Here is a 13,978-nt window from a genome sequence, read left to right on the forward strand (position 1 = left end):
CGAGACTTTGTACATGTTATCAGGAGGGACTAGTCCCTAGAGAAGGACATCATGCTTAGTCAATTAGAGGGCCAGCTAAAAAGAGGAAGATCCTCATGAGATGGATTGGCACAGTGGCTGCAAAAACGGGCTCAAAACGCAATTGTGAGGATGGTGCATCACCAAGCAATGTTTCATTCTGTTGTGCGTAGGGTCACTATGACTCAGAACCCACTCCAAGGCATCTAACCGCAACATTCAAACAAACAAGAAATAAAGAGAGGAGAATAGCAATATCTTCCAAATTCATTCACACTATTATAAAGTACCTCTTTACATTGTGAAAAAAATATAATTCTCATGCAAGAATGATCAGCACCAGAAAACAAATAATGCTTATAAAAATTGACTTTGCTAGCTCACAAGGTAATTATGAGCCCAAGAGACAGAAAGGGCTACATGAACTAGAGGCTACATCATCCTGAGACCAGATGAACTAGATGGTGCTGGGCCACAACCGATGACTGCCCTGACAGGGAACACAACAGAGAACCCCTGAGGGAGCAGGAGAACCATGGGATGCAGACCCCAAATTCTCATAAAAAGACCAGACTTAACGGTCTGACTGAGACTAGAAGGACCCCAGTGGTCAGGGTCCCCAAACCTTCTGTTCGCCCAGGACAGGAACCATTCCCAAAGCCAACTCATCAGACATGGATTGGGCTGGACAATGGGTTGGAGAGAGATGCTGATGAGGAGTGAACTACTTGGTTCAGTTGGACACTTGAGACACGGTCTGGAGGGGAGATGGGAGAGTAGAGGGGGTTAGAAACTGGCAAAATGGTCATGAAAGGAGAGACTGGAAGGAGGGAGCGGGCTAACTCGTTAGAGGGAGAGTAAATAGGAATATGTAGTAAGGTAAGTTTACATGTGAGAGGCTGACTTGATTGTAAACGTTCACTTAAAGAACAATAAAAACTATTTTAAAAAATTGACTTGGCTAAATAGTTCTCACTTCTGTACTCTCTGAGTGCAGATGACACTCTCATTTCTGTTATTTCGGCATGGTCATCAGTGTTACTTTTCTAGAGGCCCGATCATTTCTTGGCTTCTTTAAAATTTAAGTCAAAGTATTGTTATTTCTGAACAGACAACATTTACCACAGTCAAAAACAATATTTTCCCTAAATCATACAATGTATTACTTATATTTTATAGAACAATCTGTCTCTTATGTGTACATTTATATACCACTTGTAGAGTAATACACTTAGGCACGACATAAAAAAAATAACCAAACCCATTTTTGGCATCTACACCTGGGTTGGACACCAAGTACAAAATTACAAGATATCTGGCAGCTACATTCTGATTCCTTATAACACGTAAGAACCAAGAATCACTTAAATTAATAAAAATAACATTAATCATCAAATTAACCCCCAAAATATAAAGAAAAGATGATGTCAGTTTCCTAAGTAGGCAAACAATATAATTTCCAAGAAACCACCTCAGTTTGCCACTGAATCAAATAAAATTATGATTTTTTGTTTGTTTATGGTTTGGGGAAAGTAGCAGGAATTCCTCTTCTGTAAATTGTGTACTCACCTAAGAAATATGTGAAGGGTTTCCCCAATGCTTGCTGTACAAGTAGCGTTATGAAAGTTAGTTCAGGGATCAAGTCCCCACGGTGTGGTTACAGTAGCTTTCAGAAGACTCCGCAGGCAGGAGAGTTGCAAAGGCAGTCTCTCCAGAAGCCTCTTCTGGAGAAGAGGGAGTGAGCCTGGTTCGCTGGGTCCCTTTTATTGGACCACACCCATTTCTTCCCAGTGATTGCATTTCACAGGTCTTCAAATAGGAATGATTAGCCTATGTCAATGAGAAGATGGGGTTAAGTAACACCTTTGCTAATCTTCATAAACTAATCTCTGCAAACATCAACTCATCAAAATTGTTCTTGTGAAAATGAACCTACAAGGCTGACTTTCGCTGTAAATTAGTATTGAAGCAAGACTTTTATTTTTTAACTTATAAAAACTTAGAAAAGACAGGGAGCACAATAGAGAACCCCTGAGGGACTGGGAGATCAGTGGGATGCAGACCCCAAATTCTCATAAAAATACCGTACTTAATGGTCTGACTGTGACTAGAGGAATCCCGGCGGGCATGGTCCCCAAACCTTCTGTTGGCACAGGACAGGAACCATTCCCGAAGACAACTCATCAGACATGAAAGGGACTGGACAGTGGGTAGGAGAGAGATGCTGAAGAAGAGTGAGCTAATTATATCAGGTGGACACTTGAGACTGTGTTGGCATCTCCTGTCTGGAGGGGGATGGGAAGATAGAGAGAGTTGGAAGTGGGCAAAATTGTCACAAAAGGAGAGACTGGAAGGGCTGACTCATTAGGGGGAGAGCAAGTGGGAGTAAGGAGTAAGATGTATATAAACTTATATGTGAAAGACTGACTTGATTTGTAAACGTTCACCTGAAGCTCAATAAAAGTTAATTAAAAAAAAAAAAAACTTAGAAAAGAAAATGTCATTAGTTAATGATTTTAAGGTAGGTCTGGTGAGATTGGGCAGAAGGCCGGCTGGGACAAGAGGATAAGTGCGGATGTAGCATCTGAAAACTAAATGTAAATTTCAATTAAGAGGTTGGGCAAGTTTTTATTTATACTGTTAAGGTTAAACTAAATCACACAAGGAATATATTGCAAGTAAGATGTTTTTCTCATTCATTCCAGGAAGAGAGTAATTTTTCTTTTCTTTCTCTTCAGAATCATAGTATCACACACACTGTAGGACCTCAAGAAATAATTCACTCCCTGAATCTTGAGAGGGAAGAAGTTTGAGCTCCTGTTGAGGTTTCTGGACAGCTAGGGCCATAAATGTAGCCCAAAGACTTAAAAATGTCATTGCCTAAGGCCAAGACCACTGTGTAACCAGACTTCCAGGTTTGCTCAGCCAGGCTAGGAAGGCACACAGAGCAGATGAGAGCAAAAGAAGCAGCTTTATTTAGTTGGCCAAGTAAAGGAGTACATCAGGACCCCGGTTGCCAAGGTATCTCCCAGAACAATAGCCCAAGGAGTTTTTATGGGTAAAGTAAGTCGGGTCTGGGGTCCCCAGGAACACCCCAGGGTGGGGCAAGCTTACTGATTGATTTGACTGAGAGGGAGATCTTGGGGCGGTCCGGTCTTCAGCGCCCGTTTGTCTAGAGTTACGATTATTTCTTGATGAGATTATGTTTGTTGAGTCGCTTTGTGGAGATTACCACGGTGTTAAATCAATCATTTTTTTGAAGAAACCTAATCATTCTATTAACTCTAATCGGAAGCCACATGAAATATAATCAAAGGGAAAAATCAGGTGTGGTCTTCAGGGTTCAATAAAAGGCATCCAAGGAAACAAGCTCACTCTTCTCCAGAAGAGACAAGAGTGCCTGTGGAACTCTCCTGCCTGCGGAGTCTTCTGAAAACACTGGGAGGATCTGGATTCCCGAACTGACTCCGGTAACACTACTTCGAGGGCAAGCATTGGCGAAACGCTTCTCATATTCCTTAGGTGAGTTACGAGAGTACACAACTTACAGAAGAAGACTTCTTGCTACTTTCTGAAACCAAAACAAACTAAAAATAATTTTGGTTTATCAATCAGGAATTGGGATATTTTTCTACGAAATGATATCATTTGTTTATAAAAATTAGTCCTTTTCTGAACCTGTGTAGGAATTTGAAACCCTGGTGGCATAGTGGTTAAGAGCTGTAGCCGCTAACGAAAAGGTCGGCAGTTCCAAACCACCAGGCGCTCCTTGGAAACTCTTTGGGGCAGTTCTACTCCGGTCGTATATGAATTAATCTATTATGTCAATATTGCTATATATTGGAATTAATAGGGTGGTTAAATTTTGTCTTATTTTTATGTATGCCTTGGATTTTTTTTTTTTTTTGGATTGTTCATATGGATTATAAGGACTCAGAAAGTAGTTGCCAGATATCTTGTAATTTTGTACTTGGTATGGTTCCTAAAAAAATGAACAGAATTTTATGGTTCCTAAAAAATGAACAGAATTATCTTACTTTATACGAAGTTCATAAATGTACGACTCTAAAAGTAGTGCATGCTTGTATATGTAAGAGGAATATTCTACTATAAATATGTAATACAATGATTGGTTTTGGAGAAGAAAAAAGGTTTTAATCCTGGTAAATGTCTCCTTAAAAAATTCTGTTTACTGACTTTAAGAAGCCAGGAAATTCTTGGGCACAAAATTTTACTGCTGACCATGCAGGGATATTAGAAATGAGAAGGCTGTCTGTATTCATTTAATGGAAAAGTGAGGACCCAATTTTTTATCAAAATTCATTTTAAAAAGCACAGTTTATTGTTTGGTGCTGATTTTCACTGTTTCATGATACTTTCATCTTTCACAGTGTGCAAGGGTGCTTGCTAATAGAAAGGGCATGGAGAGTTTAGTCTCTAATTTTTGGTTTGTTTTAATGCCCAGTGTCAATAATAACATATTTTAAAAGCTTGTTGTTGGGAGCTGTTGAATTGATTCTGATTCATAGTAACTCAGCATAAGAGTGTAGAAGTGTCCCATTGGGTTTACTTGGCAAATTTCCTGGTCTTTCTCCTGAGGAGCGTCTGGGTGGATTGGAACCACCAACCTTTCTGTTACAGCTGGGTGCTTAACCCTTTTCACCACCGGGGCTCCTTCATATATGTTCATATATAAAAGTTCTGATTGAAATCTGATTCAGTTTTACAAAGCTTAGTTTAATTCTTATTAACACTTTTCTATTCAGACATTGAATTTTTTGTTGCATTCTGTCTGAATTAACAAAATTTCAAAAGGGAAAGTTTGGTATTGCGAATATGTTTTGCATGTACATATTTCTAATGCATTTTTTATGATAAGTTTCAAGAAGGACATTTTCTATATTATAGGAGAATGACAGAAGACAAATGTGCATAATTATTATTATACCAATTATTTTCCCTACGTAAATTGAAAATTATAGATGAGACAGGGGCTATACTGTGGTTATATTTCTTTTTCTTAGAATATCTTTGTTTTCCCTGCAGTTTATAAGTTTCAGTTCTCTGACTTTTTTTCGTCAGTTTGGCCAATGATTTATTGATTTTGTTGATCTTTTCTAGGAACCAGCTTTTGGTCTTGTTAAGTCTTTCAATTGTTTTTCTACTCTCTTTCATTTATTTTTGCTTGAATTTTTATTATTTCCTTTCTTCTGGTGCCCTTGGGCTTCTTTTGCTACCTGCTTTCTATTTGTTCGAGTTGTAGGGTTATTGTTTTGATTTTGGCCCTTTCTTCTTTTTGGATGTGTGCGTTTATTATTATAAATTGACCTTTGAACACTGTTTTTGCTGTGTCCCAAAAGTTCTGGTAGGATATGTTTCCAGTCTCTCTCTTTTTTTTTTTTTAATTTTTTATTGTGCATTAAGTAAAAGTTTACAAATCAAGTCAGGTTCTCATACAAAAATTTATATACACCTTGCTATGTACTTCTAGTTACTCTCCCCCTCGTGAGACAACACACTTCACTCTCTATTTTCCCGTCAATTGGGCCAGCTTCTGACCCCCTCTGCCCTCTCATCTCCCCTCCAGACAGGAGCTACCCACATAGCCTTATGTGTCTACTTGATCAAAGAAGCTCACTCTTCACCAGTATCATTTTCTATCCCATAGTCCAGTCCAATCCCTGTCTGAGGAGTTGGCTTTGGGAATGGTTACTGTCTTGGGCTAATCCATTCTCTTTTGATTCTGTGATTTTTTTATTCCATCCTTAATTTCTTCTACAACAGAGTAGTTTTTGAGCACAGTGTTGTTCAGTTTCCATGTATTCGATTTTTTCCCCTTGCTTTTTCTATTATTGATTTCTACTTCTATGGCTTTATGGTCAGAAAAGAGGCGTTGTAATAGTTCAATGTTTTGGATTCTTTTAAGGTTTGCTTTGTGGCCTAATATTTGGTCTATTCTGAAGAATGTTCCATGTGTGTTGGAAAAGAAAATGTACTTGGCTGCTGTTGGGTGGAGTGTTCTGTGTACATCTGTGAGATCAAGTTGGTTGATTGTAGCATTTAGATTTGTTCCTTTATTGAGCTTTCTGGATGTTCTGTCATTCAGAGAAAGTGGTGTGTTGAAGTTTCCTACTACTATTGTGGAGCTGTCTATTTCTCTTTTCAATCCTGTTACAGTTTGTTTTACATATTTTGGAGTCCTGTCATTGGGTGCATAAATATTTATTATGGTTATGTCCTCCTGGTGTACTGATACTTTTATCATTATATAGTGTCCTCCCTTTTCCCTTGTGGTAGATTTTGCTTTAAAGTCTATTTTGTCAGAGATTCATGTTGCCGCTCCTACTCTTTTTTGATTGTTGTTTGCTTGATATATTTTTTCCATCCTTTGAGTTTTAGTTTGTGTCTTTGAGTCTAACATGTGACTCTTGTAGGCAGCCTATAGACAGCTCTTGTTTTTTAATCCCTTCTGCCACCCTGTATCTCTTTATTGCTGCATTTAGTTCATTAACATTCAGCGTAATTATGGATAGGTATGAGTTTAGTGCTGTCATTTTGATGTATTTTTTTTTTTTTGTATGTGTTGTTGACAGTTTCTTTGTCCCACTTAATTTTCTGTGCTGAGTCATATTTCTTTATGTATTTTCTTTCATCTTTTTTCATTGTTGATGATTTGTATTTGCTAAGTCCTTATGTTTTTCTTGTTTTTTATCTTGATGTGTACGACAGTTAGTTTGCTTTGTGGTTACCTTAATATTTGCCACTATTTTTCTAAGTTTAAACCAATCTTTTATTTCTTGATACCACCTTGACTTCTTCTCCATATGAAAGTTCTATGAGTCCATTATTTAGTCCCTCTTTTTTGTTTTAATGTTGTCAGCATTTATATTTTAACGTCTCTGTTTCTCTATTTTCAGTGTTTAGCTTTGATTTCTTTTTGTGACTTCCCTATCTGGGTTGATATCTGGTTGTTCTGACCTGTGTTCCAGTCTTGAGTTGTTATCTGATGTTATTGATTTTCTAACACTAGGACCCCCTTTAGTATTTCTTATAATTTTGATTTGGTTTTACAAATTGCCTAAACTTCTATTTATCTGGAAATGCACTAATTTTGCCCTCGTATTTTATATGAGAGACAATTTTGCTGAAAATATAATTTTCAGCAGGCAATTTTTTTCCTTCAAGGCTTTATATATGACATCCCATTTCCTTATTGCCTGCATGGTTTCTGCTGAGTAGTCAGAGTTTAGTCTTATTGACTTTCCTTCATAGATCATTTTTCACTTTTCCCTAGCTGCTCTTAAAATTCTCTTTATTTTTGGTTTTGGCAAGTTTGATTATAGTATGGCTTGGTGACTTTCTTTTGGCATCTACCCTGTGTGCGGTTTCATGACCTTCTTGGATCTTATCATCTTTTACAATATCAGGGAAGTTTTCTGCCAACAAATCTTCAACAATTCTCTCTGTATTTTGTTATCCTCCCTGTTCTGGCACTCCAGTCACTCGTAGGCTCCTCCTCTTGATAGAGTCCCACATAATTCTTTGGGTTCTTTCATTTTTTTTTTTAATTCTTTTATCTGATTTTTCCTCAAATAAGTTCGTGTCAAGTGCTTTCTCTTCAATCTCAGTGATTCTGAGTAGTTCTCTGCCTTTCATTAAACCCTCACAAACTCATTCTCAAGCTCTGACCTGAAAGCCTTTTCTCGGGATTTAAAAGCACACTGGCTAATCCCTCAATTTCACCTGGAGTTGTTTTGCCACCTTCAGGTTTAAGGGTGGCATAGCTTCCTACTATTGCTAGATTTTGGAGGCTTCATCCCCTTATTGGTTCCCTTCACCTTTCATGCAACATTGTGAGGAGCCCCTTCATGAAATCCCCTGAAACCCTCTGTATTAGAGTGTGTTTCCTACTTTCCTGACTGATAACATCTACCTTTACAACCTTTTAATTGTTTTTCTACTATGTCAATTTTATTGTGGTAATTGGTTGGATGGATTGAAATGAGGAAAAATCAGATCTGATGTTTGTTTACTTTCCAGTAAGTGTCAGGTATTTTGAAGGGATTTTCTAAAGGTTGTAAAACTTTGAGGCTTCAAGATGAGTAACAACCAAATATTTTTAATGTTATATAATTCTCATTGAATCCTTTCTGTTTGAAAGAAAAATCAGTATGGTTCATCAGAAAGCATTCATTCTCAAGCAAGTGTGCAAAGAAACCCACAGATTAGTCATTTAATTCATGTTCAAGTTTTGATATGGAACTCTTGTAAAAAATTCCACAAGTATGCATTTTTTGTGAGAAGACGGAGGGCTACCTGACTCCATGGAGAAAGTGGCCACTCTCAGGCACTATGGAGTGAAAGTCATTTCTGTTTTAGTCATTTCTCTTTTTATTTTAACCCTTTTCCCTGGAACTTTCCCTCATCCCAAGCCTCTTGAGTTAGTGGCCGATCATTCTCCTTGACTTCTATTTAATCTAGGTCTGGTGAGAATGGGCGGAAGAGAAGCTGGGGCAAGAGAATATGTGCAAATGTATCATCTGAAAACGTAAGTGTCATTTAAACTCAGAGTTTGATGGAGTTTTTGTTTATATTATTAAATCACGGAAGGAATATATCTCAAGTATTGTATGTTTTTCTGATTCATTCCAGGAAGAGAGTAATTTTTCTTCTCCTTCTCTTTAGATCCGTCGTGTCACAAACACTACAGGATCTCAAGAAATACCTTATTTGCTGAATCTTGAGAGTGAAAAACTTTGAGCTCCTGTTGAAGTTTCTGGACAGCTAGGGCCATAAAAGTGGCTCAAAGACCTAAAAATGTCATTGCCTAAAGCTCAAGACCACTGGTCTGAAGAGGACATACTGATGTTACTGGAAAGCATGGAGAATAACCTCTCACCCAATGACAAGCGAAAGTTCAAAACAACCCCCAGTCACGTATGACCTGGGAAAAGGTAGCTTTTAGAGGTTTTACTGGAGAAATGTGCAAAAACAAATGGTTAGAGATTTCTTATACTTTGAGGAAATCTCGCACTTTGAAAGAATTAGTCCTGGAAGCTCAGGAACGTGTTAAAAAACTCTCCAAAAACAAAAAATTCAAGACACATCCAGACTTCCCCAAGAAGCCCTTGACTACTTATTTCCACGTCTTCAAGGAGAAGTGTTCCCAGTACTCCCAAATGCACCCTGAGCTGAGCAACCAGGAGCTGACCAAGGTTCTATCCAAGAAATATAAAGAGCTCCCAGAGAAGATGAAACTAAAATATATTCATGATTTCCAGAAGGAGAGACAGGAATTTGAAGAAAAACTAGCTCAATTCAAGAAAGACCACCCTGATCTCATCCAGAGCAGCAAGAGATCTGTTGTCCCCAAGAGGCACCGAACTGAAACCCAAAAGAGTTCTCTGGGAAATAGGAACAAAATGGGGTCTTCTCTGGAGAATGGTGACTTTTCCAAGCAGATGAAATTCCATGGAGAGCCCGAGAAGCCCCCCATGAATGGATACCACAAGTTCCACCAGGATATGTGGTTAAGTAGCGAGCTGCAATATGTGCCCATGAGAGAATGCAGGGTGGAGATTAGCAGACGCTGGCAGCACATCCCACAGAGCCTGAAGGACCATTATAAGAACCTGACTGAGGAGCTGCAGAAACAGTACAAGGTGGACCTGGATCTCTGGCTCAGGAGCCTGTCTCCTGAAGAATATGCAGCATGCAGAAATGCAACCTATTCTATGGGCAAGAATATGAGCAAACTCAGAGAGATGTCTCTGCAGTGCCCATTAGTGAAGTGTTTGCAAGAAGGGCCTAGAGAGGAGTGGGAGCTACAGGTTCCAGGCACAGATTCACCAGAAACTATTCAAGTCAGTCATCATCCTCCATGGGGGTCAGCACAAAATAAGAAGGAAGATGGGCAAGTGGTGGAAGGCAGTGACTCCTCAGACTCTAACAGTGAGGATGAGGATAGAGATGAGGGGTCTGAAGACAGCGACTCCAGCTCATCTTCCTCAGAAGATTCAGACTCCAACTGAGCCAGACCCTAATGAAAATGAATCTCTCATATTTCCCTCCTATTTTTCTTTCCTTTCCCTTCTTCCACCTCAGTACAAAGTAGGAAAAGTTGGCAGAAAGGGAACTTGAAGTTGGGGGTCGGGGGTATCCTTTTGGGAAAATGACTATAAGACTTAGCCAGTATTAGGCTCCATACATCTCGATATCATCCCTCTCCCAAGAAATTCCATGTCATTGGGGCTCTTGGAATACACAATGAGATGGCTAGGGAGTGGGCACTCTCTAGATTAGACAGTATTTCTGAAATGTGAAACTTTGTTCTCATCTTCTGCCTGCTAGAGTTGGTAAGAGGACACTCATAAATCTGTGCCCTCTACCTTCCCTGTTGATCTCTGAATTCCTGCACTGGAATTGGGTTGAGAAATATTTGATGGGAGGTAGGATAGGTGCCTTTAAGAAAATTGTCAAACTCCTGAGATCTCTCTCATCCACTGCCTGCGGGAAGGAGTTGGGCATTTCCAATACTACAGTTGGCAGAGTAATGTGGGCAGTAGTGATTATGTCTATATATTTAACTGGTAGCTGTCAATGTATTTTTATTTCTGAATTAAAAAAATAACATTAAAAATAAGAACTTAACTGTTTCATTTGAATGAGCGTCTCCATACAATCAGTGCCCTTTAATTTTTGGCACTAGTTTCCAGGAAACGTCTGTGTTTACCCTGGGCAGAAATCACATGTTTTCTGCTGCTACAGGTAGAAGTGAATCTCAACGTTAGCATTACATATATATATATATATATGAATTTCCCCTGCTAGTCTCCTATCAGGCTCCTGGTTCTGCTGCCTCTACTGCTAACATTTCCCTGCTGCTGCTTGCCATCTTGCCGCCTTCAGGGTTAGAGCTCTCTCTCTGTCTCCTGAGTCTGGGAGGTTCTCAGCACAGGGATCCCAGTTCCAAAGGACTTGCTCAATCCTGGCTATTCTTTCTTGGTTGTTTTGAGATCTATCTTCCACCTCTGGGATGGCTCACTTTAAGCCTAGCCGGATATCAAAATTGACCAATCCCCTTGGTGGACGCAGTTACCTTATTTACACAGTCCAACCCAATTACCTAGGTGGCAGTTACAGGACCATGGCAAGAAAGGCCATACAAAAGCAATCCATTGCACAGCAAACAACAACAACAAATAAATTGAGATTGACTAATTCTTGACAGTGAGTCTCAGAGAGGTATGGTAGGGTAGGATCAAGCCTCCTTGGCCCCCACAGCCTGAGGCTTAAGTTGCTCCAGTGGATATTTTGAAGAAAGGAGTCCTGACCTGGTGAAAACCCTTTAATATAAAAGAAAATAAGATAAATAATGTGGACATTGATAATGTTTAAAATAAGAAAAATACTGTCTTAATAAAGTTGTCAGAAATTGGGTGGATCCCCATCATAAAAGAACCATAAACAAGTTTTCTGTATTTTATAAGAATTTGAAAAAGTCTAAAGATAAGCACCCTCAATGAGACACTTGGCACAGCAGCTACAACAGTGGGTGCAAACATATCAATGATTGTGAGGATGGTGCAGACACTGTGTTGTTCAGTTGTGTATCATGTCGCTGTGAGTTGGAATCAACTCTATGGCACCTAACAGCAACAACAAAAGATACGGATCACAATGAGACATACCTGGTCACCCAAGAGCTCTGATAGAGATGTACAGGGAGATTAATACTGTTTTCATGCCTGCTAATACAACATCCATTCTTCAGTCCATGGATCAAGGTGTAATTTCAATTTTCAAGTCTCATTAAGAAACACATTTTGTAAGGTTGTAGCTGCCATAGATGGTGATTCTTCTGATGAATCTGGGCAAAGTAATTTGAAAACATTCTGAAAATGATTCACCATTCTAGATGCCATTATGAACATTTGTGATTTCTAGGGGGAGGTCAAAATATCAACATTAACAGGAGTTTGGAAGAAGTTGATTCCAGCTCTCATGGATGACTTGGAGGGGTCCAGAGTTTTAGTGGAGAAGGTAACTGCAGTTGTGGAAATAGCACGACAGTTAGAATCAGAAGCGGGGCCTGAAGATGCGCCTGGATTGCTGCAATCTCATGACAAAGTTTGAACGGACAAGGAGTTGTTTCTTATGGATGAGCAAAGAAAGTGGCTTTTTGAGATGGAGTCTGCTCCTGGTGAAGATGCTGTGAACACTGTTGAAAGAGCAACAAAGGATTTAGAATATTACGTAAACTTATTTGATAAAGCAGCTACAGGTTCGAGAGGATTGGCTCCAATTTTGAAAGAAGTTCTCCTGTGGGTAAAATGCTATTAAACAGCATCTCATGCTACAGAGAAATCTTTTGTGAAAGGAGGAGTCAACCGCTGCAGCAAACTTCCGTGTTGTTGTACCTTAAGAAATTGCCACAGACACCCAAACCTTCAGCAGCCACCACTTGGATCAATCAGCAGCCGTCAACATAGAGGCAAGACCCTCCACCAGCAAGAAGATTAAGACTCGCTGAAGGCTCAGATGATGGTTAACATTTGTTAGCAATAAACTATTTTTTAGTTAAGGTATGTACTTTTTTTTTAGACATAATGCTATTGCATACTTAATAGACTATAGTATAGGGTAGGCACAACTTTTATATGCACTGGGAAACAAAAATTCGTGTGCCTCTATTGTGATATTCACTTCATGGCAATGGTCTGGAACTGAAACCTCAGTATCTCTGAGGTAGGCCTGTGTATTCCTGGTGGAAATGTCTACACATACTCAGTAAAAGTCACGCAAAATGTTATCTTTTCATCACTCCTCAGAATAGCCCCAAATTGGAAACCAGTTTCAATCAACAGTAGTATGCTTGAGCCGTGCAACAATGGGCTCAAACAGCAACAATTGGGAGGATGGCACAGGATGGGGCAGTGTTTCATTCTGTTGTGAATGGAGTCACTATGAGTCACAACAATTCAAAAGCACCTAACAACAACAACACTTAAAAGCAGTTTCTGTTGGGAGACCAGAAAAAGTATGGAAGGAAGACTTAAGTGGGGAGCAGTCATTGAGCAAAACCTGGCTGGAGAACCATCCAACCCTAGAAGAATATAAAACATTTGGTGCACCTGAAGTGACTATCCCAAACCTATTGCCTATAGATTCCGACTCATAGTGACCCTATAGGACATAATAGGACTGGCCCATAGGGTTTCCAAGGCTGTAAATCGTTATGGAAGCAGACTGCCACATCTTTCTCGAGGGTTTGAACTGTCCAACTTTCGGTCATCAGCTGAGTGCTTTAACCACTGCACCAACAGGGATCCTTGAAAGTAACTAGAGGATCAACAAATCCATAAACAAACTCATTCCTGGCTAGATTAAGTCATACCCCTCCCATTCCACCTACACAAGGCCTACTGTAAGGGAAAACAAGCCTGCTTTCAGGCATAAAACACCATCTCAATCTCTCATGTTTTACCCAAGATTACTGGCCTTCTGAAAAAGTTACAAGATGCTCAAAAAACAAAAATAAGAAAGAAAGAATCTGTTAACAGACAAAGCATTCAACAGATTTCTGTGACCCTTTGTCTTCATACATCCCTCTCTCCACAACTCAGCTCTACCAGTTCTGGTCACTTAGGCTTTTCTGAGCTCTGAGCTGTGTATCCTTGCCTCAGCAAGGTGGCCAGTATGAGGATCAGCCATTCCCTTTTCCTTCAAACAAAGGGTACACCCAATACATTTACATTTTATATTCTGCATGCATAAGTATCACATGCTACTCACCAACATTTTATAAAATACAGAAAAAAATGAAATCAATTTAATCTTATCATTCCTAGAGAATATCAACATTTTGGAATACAATATATTTTATTAATAATTTTGTAATTAGTATATATACAGAAATGATTATATAACAACAATAAATATTAATGTATATAATTATACA

General features: G+C 39.1%; 1 pseudogene; it reads left to right on the top strand.

Moving 5' to 3' along the window:
* Positions 1-5,823: 5,823 nt before the first annotated feature.
* On the top strand, positions 5,824-10,070 carry LOC135231748 (upstream-binding factor 1-like protein 1; annotated as a pseudogene).
* The last annotated feature ends 3,908 nt before the right edge of the window (positions 10,071-13,978 follow it).

This window comes from Loxodonta africana, chromosome 7 (assembly GCF_030014295.1).
Source record: "Loxodonta africana isolate mLoxAfr1 chromosome 7, mLoxAfr1.hap2, whole genome shotgun sequence".
In the NCBI taxonomy this organism is placed as follows: domain Eukaryota; kingdom Metazoa; phylum Chordata; class Mammalia; order Proboscidea; family Elephantidae; genus Loxodonta; species Loxodonta africana.